Source organism: Phaethon aethereus (genome assembly GCF_964289735.1).
Source record: "Phaethon aethereus genome assembly, chromosome: Z".
Lineage (NCBI taxonomy): Eukaryota > Metazoa > Chordata > Aves > Phaethontiformes > Phaethontidae > Phaethon > Phaethon aethereus.
In genome coordinates, this window is record NC_138577.1 from 8,973,646 (window position 1) to 8,988,885 (window position 15,240).

Below are 15,240 nucleotides of genomic sequence, written 5' to 3' on the forward strand. Positions count from 1 at the left end.
ACTGCAGAAGATATTTGGATGCCCCATTTATGAGCTGTCAACAATTTGATGATAGTGTAAGTCCAAGTGAAAGGAATCACAACTTAGAAATCCTACTCTGGCTGGACAGTTCTGCAGTGCATAGTCCCCTTCTGAGTCCTGACCCAAAAGGTTTTTGAGCTGGTTGGTTTGGGTTTTTCCTAGCCACGTGCAGCTGACAAGCTGTGTTCACATGAAGCAAAGGCTGGTTCTGCACTTCACTGTGTGTATTTAAATGATCAGCTCTTTCATGCTCTGCCAAAGGACATTAAATATGATTAAGCCTAGGCCTCCTCTATTCATGGACAACTCCATAACCTCTATTCTTAAAATATCCCATACACTGTCCATTAAGGGACAGGAGGCTGAGCAAGTACATAGCTATTTTTCAGAGGGAGAATTTAAACTTTCTACTATTCTCTACATACTGTGTTTCAGCCTCACACCTGCAGACACTCGTGACTGTTTTGTTTTTATAATTTTAAAGTTAATTAAACAATTTCCTTACACAGGCCCACACATACTCACAAAACCGTATATCAAGGAACAAGTTCTCATTTAGTGTCTCTTCCCACAGAGCCAAAAATGTCCCATTGGTGTAAACAACATGGACCTCAAAAATTGATTTATTTCAATAAATTTGTCTACTTCAACTTGTGTACAAATTTGCACCTCACTTGTTAAAAAGAAGATGCACATAATGTATGGAATGAACTGTTTCAACTTTTTTTTTTCCTTGCCTTGCTGCTATAATTTTTATATCTCATTTTACCTCTGTAATTAAGACAGGTCTGGTAGGTATTTAAATTAGCCTGGCTTTCATCTCTATCACACATTCATTTCAAAACTTTTATGAATATTTAATGGAGGTTTTATAATTCATGGTGATGTGATGAACAGCCTTTTGGCCGTTAAGTCAATTGACAGAAAGGGATAGAAAAAAAAAAACCCGGAAAAAAACCCCCACACCTCTCTTCAGGCAGAAATAATAACGATTCTATTTCTGTTCCTAGATTGGTGATTACACAGTCACCTGTTTTCACATTAAACTTTGATGATAAATTACTCAGCAACCATGATAATATCAGAAGTTTTACTGGCCAGAACAAATTGCCAGTAATTGCTTGCATGATAAAGGGAAAGAGCTGTTTCGTAGTCCTTCTGTCCTTCCCCTTAGGGAATACTTGCCACTCCGCAATCAAACTGCTTCTCTCCACATATATTTCTTTTTCTCTCTCTTCCTTTCTCCCCTCTGCTCTCTCTTTTACTTCCCCTCTCCTGTTTTTTTTTTTTTGTGTTTCATTTCAAATCATTTCAAAGGCAACTCTCTCAGCCTTTTAAGAATATATTAACATTCCATTAACACTGTCATGGTTTTTGCATGCATATCAAGAGCACAGGCCAAAAAGGCCAGTTAAGTTTCAGATAAGCATGAGTTAAAAGAGGTTCTTTTATTTATTTACTTTTATTCAGTGCTCTCAATAAATACTTTAAAACTGTATTTGGGTGGGGTACTGCCAATAGATTTTCAAGCCTAACAAAGGATACAGTTGTGAAGCATGTATTTTGTATAGAATTTTTCACAGATATCTGGCTGTTATTATTATTACCCTCATCAACAGTGATAAATCACCATACTAAATCACCACTGCTGTTCTTATTGCTGTTATTGTTATCATTACTGTAATTTTGCAATTATTATGATTATAATTTTTCTTATCAATGTCAAAACTAGCAACTTTGTCAAGATCAGAGCTCTCTTTATGGTAGATCTCTGAAAAGCACAGGGTTGTATCATTTCCCCACTGGGAATCACAACAAACAGCAGTTGCTGCACTGGGACAACCTACCTGTGTGTTCTGAGCAATAGCATGACATGGTACTGCCTCTTTTTGGGAGTCCATGTGAGCTCCAACATTGGCAGCAGGAGACCTTCACAGGTGCAGGGGTGATCTGCTCAGACCACCACAGCTGTCAGCTTTCAGACCCAGCTAAGACTTCTGCGACATGTGGATCTCCATCACAAGTCAGCAGCTAGCGAGTTCCCTTAAAACTATTTGTTTTTAATGCAAAGCAAGTTACACAAACAATACAATAGGCTGTATGCATATCATCTTTTGTATACATACTAAAGAAGATTTTCCAGAGGAAGGGCAGGCTATGGGGTTTGTTCTTGGTTTGCTTATTTTTTTTCCTGAAGGATTAACAACTTTTTATAAGGGCCTAGAGACAAGGATCCTGACCACATTCATCAGAAAAATCTATTTAATTCAGAGGTGTTTGAATAGTACTGATTACTGTATTATGACTATTCATTTGTTTAAAATCACACATATGCCTTGCTGAGCCAGTTTACATAGAACCAGAGTGTCTTCCCTGACCATAACTAGTCTCATTTTTTAGTTGCAAGAGGTAACTTAAGTGGTAGGCATGTGTATATTGTACATGTTTATGTAACAGAGGGAGAGAGAGCAAGACAATAAATAAATCAATAGCAATAGCACTTTCCAGTTGTCCTAGAATACAAATTTTCTGAATAAAAAAGCATAAAATTATTATTATTATTGTTGTTGTTGTTATTCTTCAAAGCCTTTTGCAGTGAAAGCCTGGATTTCACTAGTACATCATAAATAAGAACAAAGTTTCTGGGATTTGTGGCCCTTTTCTTCATAGGTTCTGTTAAGGTCAATGTGACCTAAAATTCAGTAGAGGTCAATCTGGACATGATTACTTTTAGCTTAGTGGAGTAAGGGTTTAAATCATCAATATTTCTATCTTCAGAATCCTTTCTCTTCAAAGGAATCTTCAGAGCTTCAGCTCTACATAAAAGGGGGAAAAAGTGTTGTCATGTAAACGTGAGCCCATAAACATGAATGCCTTTTTTCTGTTGCTTTTGATGTGTGAACACAATGCCATTCTCTAGCTGGCAAGTACCCAGATGCTTTCTTCTTTATTGCTGGCTGGAGCGCCTAATAGGCATAAACTAACTGTAAAAAGGACCCGCATGGATTTTAGCACATTTAGATCTTGAATAATTTAAATAATTTGATCTCAGTGATGTGGGATTGATTCAAAAAAGCAAATGTTTACAGGATTGTAGGTGTGAAAGGCTATCCATGTAAGATTTTCAATTATTTCTGCCCCAATATTCCTGATTTCTTTTGATACTTTAAATCTTGATCCTGCAAATCTTTCTACGTATGCTTATCTTTAAGTACATGTGTTTTCACATGTAAAATCATCTTACAATCATATCAAAACATGACTGTACAGGATCAGAAGTTACCATCTAACTTATTTGTCTGTCCTATGGCAGGATCAGATCTGCCTTCATTGTTTTAATGGAAGACTGTTCAAATAATTCTTAGAGAATTCAGTAGCGGAGTCTCCACAGCCTTCCTAGCAGCTGATTTCAGTGCTTCACTCTCCTTTTCATTGGAAAGATTTTTCTGATGTTTAGGGTGACTCTTCTTGTGGAGCTTTTCAGCCCAATCCTTATTTTACACAGTGAACAAATTATCCTCTTCCATTTTCCATTTTTATAGTGAGGCCATTTCCAGTGTACCTCTTTATATTCCATACACAAAACAACCATTTATTTCAACTCATTAATTTAAAAAAAGCCAAAAATTAAAACCAACAGTTGTCATAACTTAGTAACACTAAGTTGAAGTAGTTGAAGGATGAGTTCATATGTCTTGTTTGCAATACTCCTTTCCGTTTGTAATGCCCATATAGTAATGTGAAGTTTGCCCTTTTGTTTTTGCAACTCAACTGACTATAAAGCCATATCCATTTCTTAAGAACCAGAAAACCACATATTCCATTGTTGCCCATGCTATATTTACGTAGCACTTCAATGCCTGTGCATTTGCCAGGTGAATCTAAATGAAAAGGCGTTTTTGAGTTAAAAAAAAAAAGAAGTTCAAAAGTTGAAGAATTTAAATAAACTGTCTACTTTGTCAGAGCTATTATGAATTTCATTCATGCCCTCTAATAAATTTGCAGTTCCTCTTGGCATACTGTAAGGGATGTGAAAGGCTACAAGAAAGACTCTACCAGTATTTCAGCAGCAAAAGAAGGGTTAGGACAAATGTGGGCCCACTGTCAAATTAGCATGGGGACCTAGTGACAAAGAACATAGTAAAGGCAGAGATATTCAGTGCTTTCTTTACCTTGGTCTTTACTGGTAAGACCAACCTTATCAGTAATCCCAGGATCCTGTCACCAGAAAGAAAATCTGGAGTAGGGAAGACTCACCCCTAGTAGAAGAGAATTAGATTTTGGAACATTTTAATAGACTGGACATACACAAGTCATTGGGACCCTATGGGATGCACCCATAAGTGTTGATGGAGCTGGCCAATATCATTGCAAAGCCACTCTTGATAGTCTTTAAAATGTCATAGAGACTAGGGGAGGTTCCTGATAATGGGAGGAAAAAAATTAATTTCTATCTTCAGGAAGGGCAAGGAGGAGGACCCAGAGAATGACAGGCTAGTTTAACCTCACCTTGGTCTCTGGGAAGGCGGTGGAGCAACTAATCCTGGAAACCAATTCCAAAAAAATGAATGACAAGGAAGTGACCAGGAGTAGTCAGATGCATTTACAAGGGGGAAATCAGGCCTGACCAATCTGATAGTCTTCTTTGGTGAGATGGTGGCTGAAGGGAGAGCAAATGTTATTTGCCTCGGCTTTAGAAATGTTTTCAAGGCTGTTTCCCTTAACATACCCTGAGACGAATAGATTAAATACAGAGTCAATAAGTGGACACAGAAATGAGTTGATAATGGACTGACCTGCTGAAATCAAGGGTTATGATCATCATCATGAATTCCATCTGCAAACCGCTCACTAGTGGTGTACCCCAGGGGTCCATACTGGGTCCCATACTGGTAGGGACATGTTAATGACATGCTGCTGATGGTTGTGCTGCCATTCAGAGGGATCTCAACAGGCTGGAGAAATGGGCACACAGGAATCTCATGAAATTCAAAAAAGGGAAGTGACAGGTCCTGCACCTGGGAAGAAATAACCCCATGTACCAGCACAGGGTGGGGAACAACCAGCTGAGAATCAGCTCTGCAGAGAAAGCTCTAATGGTCATAGTGGCACCAAGCTGACCACAAGCCAGCAACATGCTCTTGCAACAAAGGGTTGCAATTAGGCAGAGCATGGCCAGCAGGTCAAGGGACATGATCCTTACTTTCTGCTTAGCATTGGTGTAACACATCTGAATTTCTGTGCCCAGTACTCGGCTCCCCAGTACAAGAGAGACATGGGCGTAATAGAGGGTGTCTAATGAAAGGCCACAGAGATAATTAAGGCACTGGAGCATCTGTTATACCAGGAGAGGCTGACAGAGCTGGGACTGACTGTTCAGCCTTGAGAAGTCTCATGGGGGGTCTTACCTTTATGTATAAATATCTGATAGGAGAGAGTAAAGGAGCCAGACTCTTCTCAGAAGTATCCCAGGACAGGACAAGAGGCAGCATACAATGAACAAGAGTAGAGATATCTGAACTGTGATGCTCATCAACTATTCAGTCTTTCCTGGTACTCGTCTTTTCACAAAATTCATTACATTAGTACAGAAGGTGAGCAAATGAACTGTGCTTGACAAAGACATTCTGGTTGTTGTATGACTCTTCCATGTCTGCCAGGCATTTACAAATATTGTGTGATTTCTGAATATTACCTGACTAGCTTATCAGTCTAACCCTTCTTCCTCTGTTTTATTCCTGTATCCCAGTTTTTAGACATTATTTCAAATCACTGGCAATGATTACTAGAAGACATATGATTTGGGGAAGTGGATCTTTTTGTGAAGGTTTCAAATAGCTTGATTTTCAAAAGATGTTCAGAACATACTAAAAACCACGTTCTCTATCTCAAGTGAAACACCTTCAGAAACTGCCTGGTTTTGAACATCTTCTCATGTTGTATAGGGATATGAAGTTATTATTGTTAGTCCCACAATAACATCTTTGTGCCCACTGAAATTGAATGCAAATGTATGAAGGCAAAAAGCCTCGCCTTAAGACAGCCCAAACAGTATAAACTGAAGAATTTAATATTTGAAATTATTTTTTTGTGAGGAAAAAAAGGGTTTAAAATCAATGGGACATACTCTACATATTATTTCTTACTTTATATGAAAAAAAAAAAGATTTTTCTAATGTGGATGGGCACAGACTGTTCTACAAAAACAAATAAATACCTTGTTCAAGGAGAAATCAAGTTTATATTTTAAGGATTACTTTCTCTTATGTAGCATTATAAAGAAAGGCATCTGGAGATGTAGGTACATTAACCCAGTTCTGAGCTCTTCATTGACATGTTTTATTACTCTGGGGAAATCTCTTAAGATCTCCTTTCCTTTATTTCTCCATGGTGATATATTTTGTCTCCATGGTATTGTTATATTTTTAGTAAGGTTCTATATGGACATATAAAATAATTTTCACAAAACTTACAGACTGAAAGGCTCACACAGAGTAACAGTGTCCTCCCTGAGACACATAGTACGTTCTCTCTGTCTCCCTGTCTATCTGCCTTTATCTTTCTCTCACATATACATACATATCCAAACACAAAAACCCCAATTCTTCTTTTTTTTTAAACAGACTGGAACTGAAAAGAGAACAACTAGAATTCTTATATATAGTGTTTTTTATTGAAAAGTGACTGATCTGTCTTTTCTTGTTCTTTCCCCTTTTGTATTTTTTTTCCCCTGAACTTGCATGTAGACTTTCCCACTTACCTTCACAGTGTTCAGTTCTCTCCATTGACTACACGAACAGCCTAAGCACTTGAGGTACTAGGATTGTATCACTGATATCAGCCTCTAACTCTTTTGGAAATTCAAGGTGTAAACTGAGCTCCCAAATAAAGGGGTTACACACTATGTGACCTTTTCTGCGATTTTCCATAGCAAACATCACAGTAACAGCTGGCCATAGGAGAACAGGGCATCTGGTAAGCCAAGCAGAGAGAGAGAATGGACTTCTGGGATAAAGATAGCAGCGGGTCTTTCAGAGGTTACTGTTCTCACTCTTCCTTTACTCCGAGTATTACACAAAGTGGTAGTGCCTCACTGCTTCAGAGGGCATTATTTCTTAAACACTTTGTAAGACACTTACTGTTTTTCTTCATCCAGGAATCCTTTCATCCTCAACTCAACATGTTCTGGACTGATTTTACAAAGATTGATACAAGGCAAGGAAGTCTTTTTCCTACAAAATTTGTGTTATTTTACAGAAAAGCTAGTCTTGAGACAATGCATATTTTGGCTTGGGTACCATTAACAAATATGTTAACTCCATGTGACAACAGATTAATTTTGGTTTAAGGTTATGAATACAAAACAAAGCATGCCAGTATGTAACGTGAATTTTAATGATGTCACAGCACTAGTAAAAGATGAGAAAGATAATTTAATTTGCTTTCTCTGAAAGGTCAGTTCTCCTGAGATGAAATTTTCCCTGAGGGTGTCAATGCCCCTCACTCCTTCTCTTTCTTGCTTTTTCTTATTCTTTGGAAAGTGAACATTTATATTTAAACAGAAGAATATCTGGGCTTTTTCTCCTTGTTTTGTGTTCTTTTTCTTTTGGAAAAGTAGTGTCAGAAAGAAAAAAAAAATCCCAGATGTTTCATTTTTCAAACTCAAAGCCCATAAATATTTAAACAATGTGCTTCTTGCTATTTTAGTTACTTATGTCTGTGTGTGTTGCACCTGAGTAGTTAAGCCTTGCATGGAATCTGGAAGCACAGATACAATAATCGTCTGGAATTATTTTACATTTGCACATTGGAATATGGCAGTGGGAAACAAATGATAACAGGGAATCAGGTGATTCCTTTTTTGTATTAGAAATGGAAGATTTCATTTGGGAAGTTACTAAAAACCTCTGACAAGTGCTGAGACCCTTCTGTTGCCAGCCAGGTTCATTCTACAGCTCATGATTTTATAGGAGACCCTTGACACTTCAAAGGCCAGGGATCAAAATCACATCTTTTAGTGATCATCAACGTATCTGCACCTCAGTAAAATAATTTCTAGTTTTATAGTTTCCAGTACTATATAACATCTTCATCAATGACACAGTGGGATTGAGTGCACCCTCAGCAAGTTTGCAGATGACACCAAGCCGAGTGGTGCGGTTGACGCACCTGAGGGTTGGGATGCCCTCCAAAGGGACCTGGACAAGCTCGAGGTATAGGCCCATGTGAACCTCATGAGGTTCAATGAGGCCAAGTGCAGGGTCCTGCATCTGGGTCAGGGCAACCCCCGGTATCGGTACAGGCTGGGGGATGAAGGGATGGAGAGCAGCTCTGCTGAGAAGGACTTGGGCGTCCTGGTGGATGAAAAGCTGGACATGACCCGGCAATGTGTGCTCGCAGCCCAGAAGGCCAACACTATTCAGGGCTGCATACAAAGCAGCGTGGCCAGCAGGTCGAGGGAGGGGATTCTGCTGCTTTACTCTGCTCTGGTGAGACCCCACCTGGAGTCCTGTGTCCAGCTCTGGAGCCCTCAGCACAGGAAAGACATGGACCTGTTGGAGCGGGTCCAGAGGCCACAGCAATGCTCCGAAGGCTGGAACAGCTCTGCTGTGAGGACAGGCTGAGAGAGTTGGGATTGTTCATCCTGGAGAAGAGATGATAAAGAGACCTTATAAGAAAGATGGGGTCATACATTTTAGCAGGACCTGTAGCTCTAGGGCAACGGCTAATGGTTTTAAACTAAAAGAGGGTAGATTTCAACTAGACATAAGGAAGAAATTTTTTCACCTTGAGGGTGGTGAAACCTTGGCCCAGGTTTCCCCAAGAGATGGTAGATGCCCCATCCCTGGAAACATTCCAGGTCGGGCTGGACGGGGCTCTGAGCAATCTGATCTAGTTAAAGATGTCCCTGCTAATTGCAGAGGAGTTGGACTAGATGGCCTGGAAAGGTCCCTTCTAACTCAAAGATTCTGTAATTTTATGATTCTATGATAACAAAAGATCCCAGTTTCTAAAGTACAGTTTCTGATGAATGAGGGGAAGCTACCTGAACTGCAGAGATCAGGAACTTGAATGAAGAACAACTCTAGAATTTGTTCAAGCTATATGGTTTGAAAAAAGGACGAATCTGTTTCCCTAGTATAGGGCTTAGGTTGTGAGAGAAATGATGACAATAGGTAGGCATGAGCAGAAAAAATAAGGGTGTGAATAACCATCTCAAAGGCTCTAAGATTAATTAAGGAATGTAAAAGACAGGACTTGTAAAGGAAAATGAACTGAAGCTGTCCCAAGTGTGGAGCAGGTCTATCAGAGTGATCAAAACAATGGAAAGCCTGTCATAGGAGAGGACATGAGAAAACAAGTTTTGTTCACCCAAGAAAAATGAAGACTTAGAAGGATATGATGATTGTCTATAAATAAATGAAGTAAGAATTCACCAAGGAGTGACATGAGCTATTTAAGCTAACACCAGTGTTGGCATAAGAATAAATAGGGTAGGTTGGACATGAACAGATTTAAACTAAAAAGAAAATCAAGATTACAAATTGCTAGCACAGTGAGGTTTTAGAATAACCTGGTGAGGGTGGTGTGGGAAACGGTCCTTTTCAGTGAGGAAATCAGTAAATTTATCCATATAATTATACTGTATAGAGTCTGTAGGGGCAAAGACTAGCTTTCTTTACTCAGGAGGTTGCTACTGGTCTGTGTTCCTATGTTGCTAAAGTAAAATGTAATGGCAACTGAATAAGCAAAAATTGTGTGTAAAAAATAACACATGGTCATGTAAGAAGCATCAGCTGTATCAATTAATCATTTAATCATTTAATCATGGCATCCAAAATTCTGGAATTTTTTGACTTATACCTGTTTGACTTGCAACTTTCACAGCCTTGGCTTTTTCAGGGTTTTTTCTTGTGCTTGATATTTAAAGAAAAAACATTTGTGTAAAACAAACAAATAAAGCATCCTACCATCAACCTGTCTACAGTTCTAATTTCAAAAATATCATGTGTTTTATAGATATGCCAGTACTGTGTATTTTTGGAGATCTCTTCCACATATGTGTTTGTTGTTGACTTGGAGTCGGTGTGTGTCCAAGGATGCAGAGTCAGATCTCAAACCCCTTGAGAGCACTGCCTTTCCAAGTTCTTCACAAGACCAACTGAATACTATCTAAATACAGGTTTCCAGATTACTTCTTTCTGTGAATTTAAGATTGAGGCAATCTCTTTTGCTCATGTCAGTTTATGACATCAAGAGTAATTTTTACCTATTCCTGGTCGTGCTAAAAACAATAATAACAAAGCAATTACTTTTTTAAAAAATAATCTGACTATTGTACATGCCTTAGATTTTTTTTCAAATATCCGTATTTAAATTAAGACTGATAGGGTTAAATGTTTGATTTAGTCATCTGTTTATGGAATAGAGATAGCTAAATCTGGTCCTTTTTACACAAGTTTTTTTTTTTGTGGGGTTGATTGCTTTTTTCTTTTTCTTTTCTTCTTGGAAAAAACATCAGGCTTATACCGTAAGCCAAACTCATAATTGTCTGACTTGTCAAGCTCTGCAGCTCACGTCTAAGACAAATCTTTTCTCCTACTGCTGTTAATTTTGCCTTTCTAAAACTCTAATGCCTTCAAAAAGTGCAAATACACAATCACTGCTAGCATGTTACAGCCACTGAGCTGGTATAGAGAGCCAGCAAATCACTCTCACTTTCTTTCCTTCTTTCCTCCCCTTTCCTGCATTCCTCCTCAGCCTAATACTCACAAACCCTTCTCTCTGATCTACCTTTCCACTTCCCTGATTTAAATTTTATGGTATAGTTTGGAGAACTGCAAAAAACACCCAACAGAGAGAAAAGTTGGCAAACCAGTTTGGATAAACAACAACAATTGCAAGGTCTTGATGCTTTTCTCCTCCACGTATGAGTTGGTTCTCTGAAAGTATTAAGACAACAGAAATTATTTATTTATTTCTAGCTAACCTCCTTCCCATTTGTTTTCTTCAGTCTTTTCACAGAAATGAAGTTGTAGGATACGCACAAATACACATGGGCACACGTGAACACATACATACATGCAGACACTGTTCAAAGAAAACAAAAGTGTCTGTACTGGGACCAATACTATTTAATATTTTCATCAACGACATACACAGTGACATTTAGTGCACTCCCAGTGTGTCTGCAGATGAGACCAAGCTGATCGGTGCAGCTGATTTGCTTCAGTGAAGGGATGCCTTGACAGGCTTAACGGTGGACCCATGTAATCATCATGAAGTTCAACAAGGCCACGTACAAGGTCCTGCACCTGGGTTGGGGCAATCCCCAAAATGATACAGATTGGGGGATGAATTAATTGAGAGCAACCTTGGGGAGAAGGACTTGGGGACAATGGTGGATGAAAAATCGCATATGAGCCAGCAATGTGTGCTTGCAGCCCAGAAAGCAAATCATATCCTGGGCTGCATAAAAAGAAACATGGACAGCAGATCAAGGGAGGTGATTCTTCCCATTGAGAATGTTCTTACGAGACCCCACCTGGAGTAGCAGGTCCAGTTCAGGGGTCCTCCGTAAAAGATCGACATGGACTTGTAAGACTGGGTCCAGTGGAGAGGCATGAAAATGACCAGAGGGCTAGAACATTTTTCCTATAAAGTAAGGCTGAAAGAGTTGGGGTTTTGTTAATCTGCAGAAAAGAATTCTCTGACGAGACCTAATTGCAGCATTTCAGTATATGAAAATGGTTTATAAGAAAGACAGAGACTTTTTTCCAAGACCTGTTGTGACAGGACAAGGGGCAAAAGTTTTGAACTAAAAGGGGGTAGATTTAGATTGAACATATGGAAGATGTTGTTTATCATGGGTGTGGTGAGACACTGGAACAGGTTTTCCAGAGAAGTTGTGGATGCCCCACTATTGGAAGTGTTCAAGGTCAGGTTGGATGGGGCTTTGAGGAAACCAATCTAGTAAAAGATGTCCCTGTCCATGACAAGGTGGTTGGACTACATGATCTTCAAGGTCTCTTCCAACTCAAACCATCCTATGATTCTATGAAAAGAACCACTTTGAGAATAATACAGTTAAATAGGGCAAAACCTGTAAGTTTTGACTGAAATACAATATAGAAATTCTACTGAAAACCTCACAGCAATTTGTCACAAATATACTTTACTCCTCTGAGATTTTGGAGTGCGTTTTATGTGTGTGTGTGTTTTCGTTGGTTTGTTGGTTTGGCTCTTTTTAAAATACATATATTTTAAGTGATTTAAGATTTTATTAGACAGGATAGTTTCTTATACACTCTTTAAGTTTCTTCAGACAACATTTCCATTTAACATGTGTGTTGGGTTGACCTTGGCTGAATGCCAGGTGCCTACCAAAGCCACTCTAACACTCCTCCTCCTAAGCTGGACAGGGGAGAAAAAATATAATGAGACACTTGTGGGTCGAGATAAGGACAGGGAGAGATTGGTCAGCAATTACCGTCATGGGCAAAAGAGACTAAACTTGGGGAAAAATTAATCTAATCTATTATGAATCAAATCAGAGTAGAGATAATGAGAACTAAAACCAAATCTTAAAACACCATCCCACCACCCCTCAATTCTTTTTGCTGGGCTCAACTTCACTCCCAATTTTTCTTTACCTCCTCACCCGAGCAGTACAGGGGGATGGGGAATGGGGGTTGTGGTCAGTTCATCACACGTGCTCTGTGCCACTCCTTCCTCCTGAGAGAGAGGACTCCTCACACTCTTCCCCTGCTCCAGTGTGGGATCCCTCCCATGAGAGACAGTCCTCCATGAACTTCTCCAACATGAGTCCTTCCCATGGGCTGCAGTTCATGAACTGCTGCAGCCTGGGTCCCTTCCATGGGGTGCAGTAACAGAATCACAGAATCACAGAATCATTAAGGTTGGAAGGGACCTTCAAGATCATCAAGTCCAACTGTTAACCCAACATCACCATGCCCCTAAACCGCGTCCTGAAGCACCACATCCACACGTTTTTTGAACACTTCCAGTGATGGTGACTCCACCACCTCCCTGGGCAGCCTGTTCCAATGCCTGACCACCCTCTTGGTGAATAAATTTTTCCTAATATCCAATCTAAACCTCCCCTGGCACAACTTGAGGCCATTTCCTCTCATCCTATCGCTGGTTATTTGGGAGAAGAGACCAACACCGTCGTCGCCACAACCCCCTTTCAGGTAGTTGTAGAGAGCGATAAGGTCTCCCCTCAACCTCTTCTTCTCCAGACTGAACAACCCCGGTTCCCTCAGATGCTCCCTATAAGACTTGTGCTTCAGACCCCTCACCAGCTTTGTTACCCTTCTCTGGACACGCTCCAGCACCTCAGCATCCTTCTTGTAGTGAGGGGCCCAAAACTGAACACAGGATTTGAGGTGCGGCCTCACCAGTGCTGAGCTCATATTCAGCCGGCTGTCAACCAGCACCCCCAGGTCCCTTTCCGCCAGGCAGCTCTTCAACCACTCCTCTCCAAGCCTGTAACTTTGCATGGGGTTGTTGTGACTGAAGTGCAGGACCTGGCACTTGGCCTTATAAAACCTCATACAACTGACCTTGAACCATCAATCCAGTGTGTCCAGATGCCTCTGCAGAGCCCTCCTACCCTCCAGCAGATCAACACTCCCATCCAACTTGGTGTCATCTGTAAACTTACTGAGGGAGCACTCGATCCCCTCATCCAGGTCATTGATAAAGATACTAAACAAGACCAGCCCCAGAACTGAGCCCTGGGGAACACCGCTTGTGACCGGCCGCCAGCCGGATTTAACGCCATTCACCACAAATCTCTGGGCTCAGCCGTCCAGCCAGTTCTTTACCCAGTGAAGAGTAAACCTGTCTAAGCAACGAGCTGCCAGTTTCTTCAGGAGAATGCTGTGGGAGACACTGTCAAAGGCTTTACTAAAGTCCAAGTAGACAACATCCACAGCTTTTCCCTCATCCACTAGGTGGGTCACCTGGTCAGTGTCAGAGATCAGGTTGGTCAAGCAGAACCCGTGCTGGTTGGACCTGATCCCTTGGCTGTTCTTCACATGCCCTTTGAGCGCCCTCGGGAAGAACCTCTCCATGATCTCCCTAGCACAGAGGTCAGGTTGACAGGTCTGTAGGTCCCGGGATTCTCCTTCCAGCCTTTCTTGCAGATGGGCATCACATTGGCAAGCCTCCAGTCGTCTGGGACCTCCCCTGTTAACCAGGACTGTTGATAAATGATGGAGAGTGGCTTGGCAAGCTCCTCCACCAGATCCCTCAGTACTCTTGGGTGGATCCCATCAGGTCAGGTCGCTTAAGAGGTCCTTAACTGCTTCCTCCTGGATTTTGGGGAGTTTATTGTGCTCTCCATCCCTGTCTTCCAGATCAGGGAGCTCAATATCCTGTGGATACCTGGTCTGGTTATTAAAGACTGAGGCAAAGAAAGCATTAAGTACCTCAGCCTTGTCCTCATCCTTGGTGACAATGTTCCCCACCATATCCAGTAAGGGATGGAGTCCTTCAGGAACAGACTGCTCCAGCGTGGGTGTCCCGTGGGATAACAACTGCTGCCAGCAAACCTGCACCAATGTCGGCTCCTGTCTCCACAGGTCCACAGGTCCTGCCAGGAGCTTGCTCCAGCATGGGCTTCCCATGGGGTCACATCCTCCTTGGGTCGTCCACCTGCTATGGTGTGAGGCCCTCCCAGGGCTGCAGGTGGAGATCTGCTCCACTGAGGAGCTCCATGGGTGCAGGGGGACAGCCTGCCTCACTGTGGTCTTAGCCATGGACTGCAGGGGAATCTCTGCTGCGGTGCTGGGAGCATGTGCTCACCCTCCTTCACTGACCTTTGTCTCTGCAGAGCTGTTTTCACATATTCTCACTCTTCTCTCTGGCTGTAAATGCTACATACCATTTCCACAGACACACCCCCTTCTAAAATATGTTATCCCAGAGGCACTACCAACCACCGCTGATGAGCCTGGCCTTGGCCAGCAGCGGGTCTGTCTTGGAGCCAGCTGGCACTGGCTCTATTGGACACAGGAGAAGCTTCTAGCAACTTCTTGCAGAAGGCACCCCTGCAACCCCCACCACTACTAAAACCTTGCCACGCAAACTCAATACAATGTGATATACAGCTTCTCCATATGAGAGATCTATTGTTAGTCTCACAATGTCATCAGTGGTTTGAAGGCACCAATTAAATATTAGTAGCAGTTT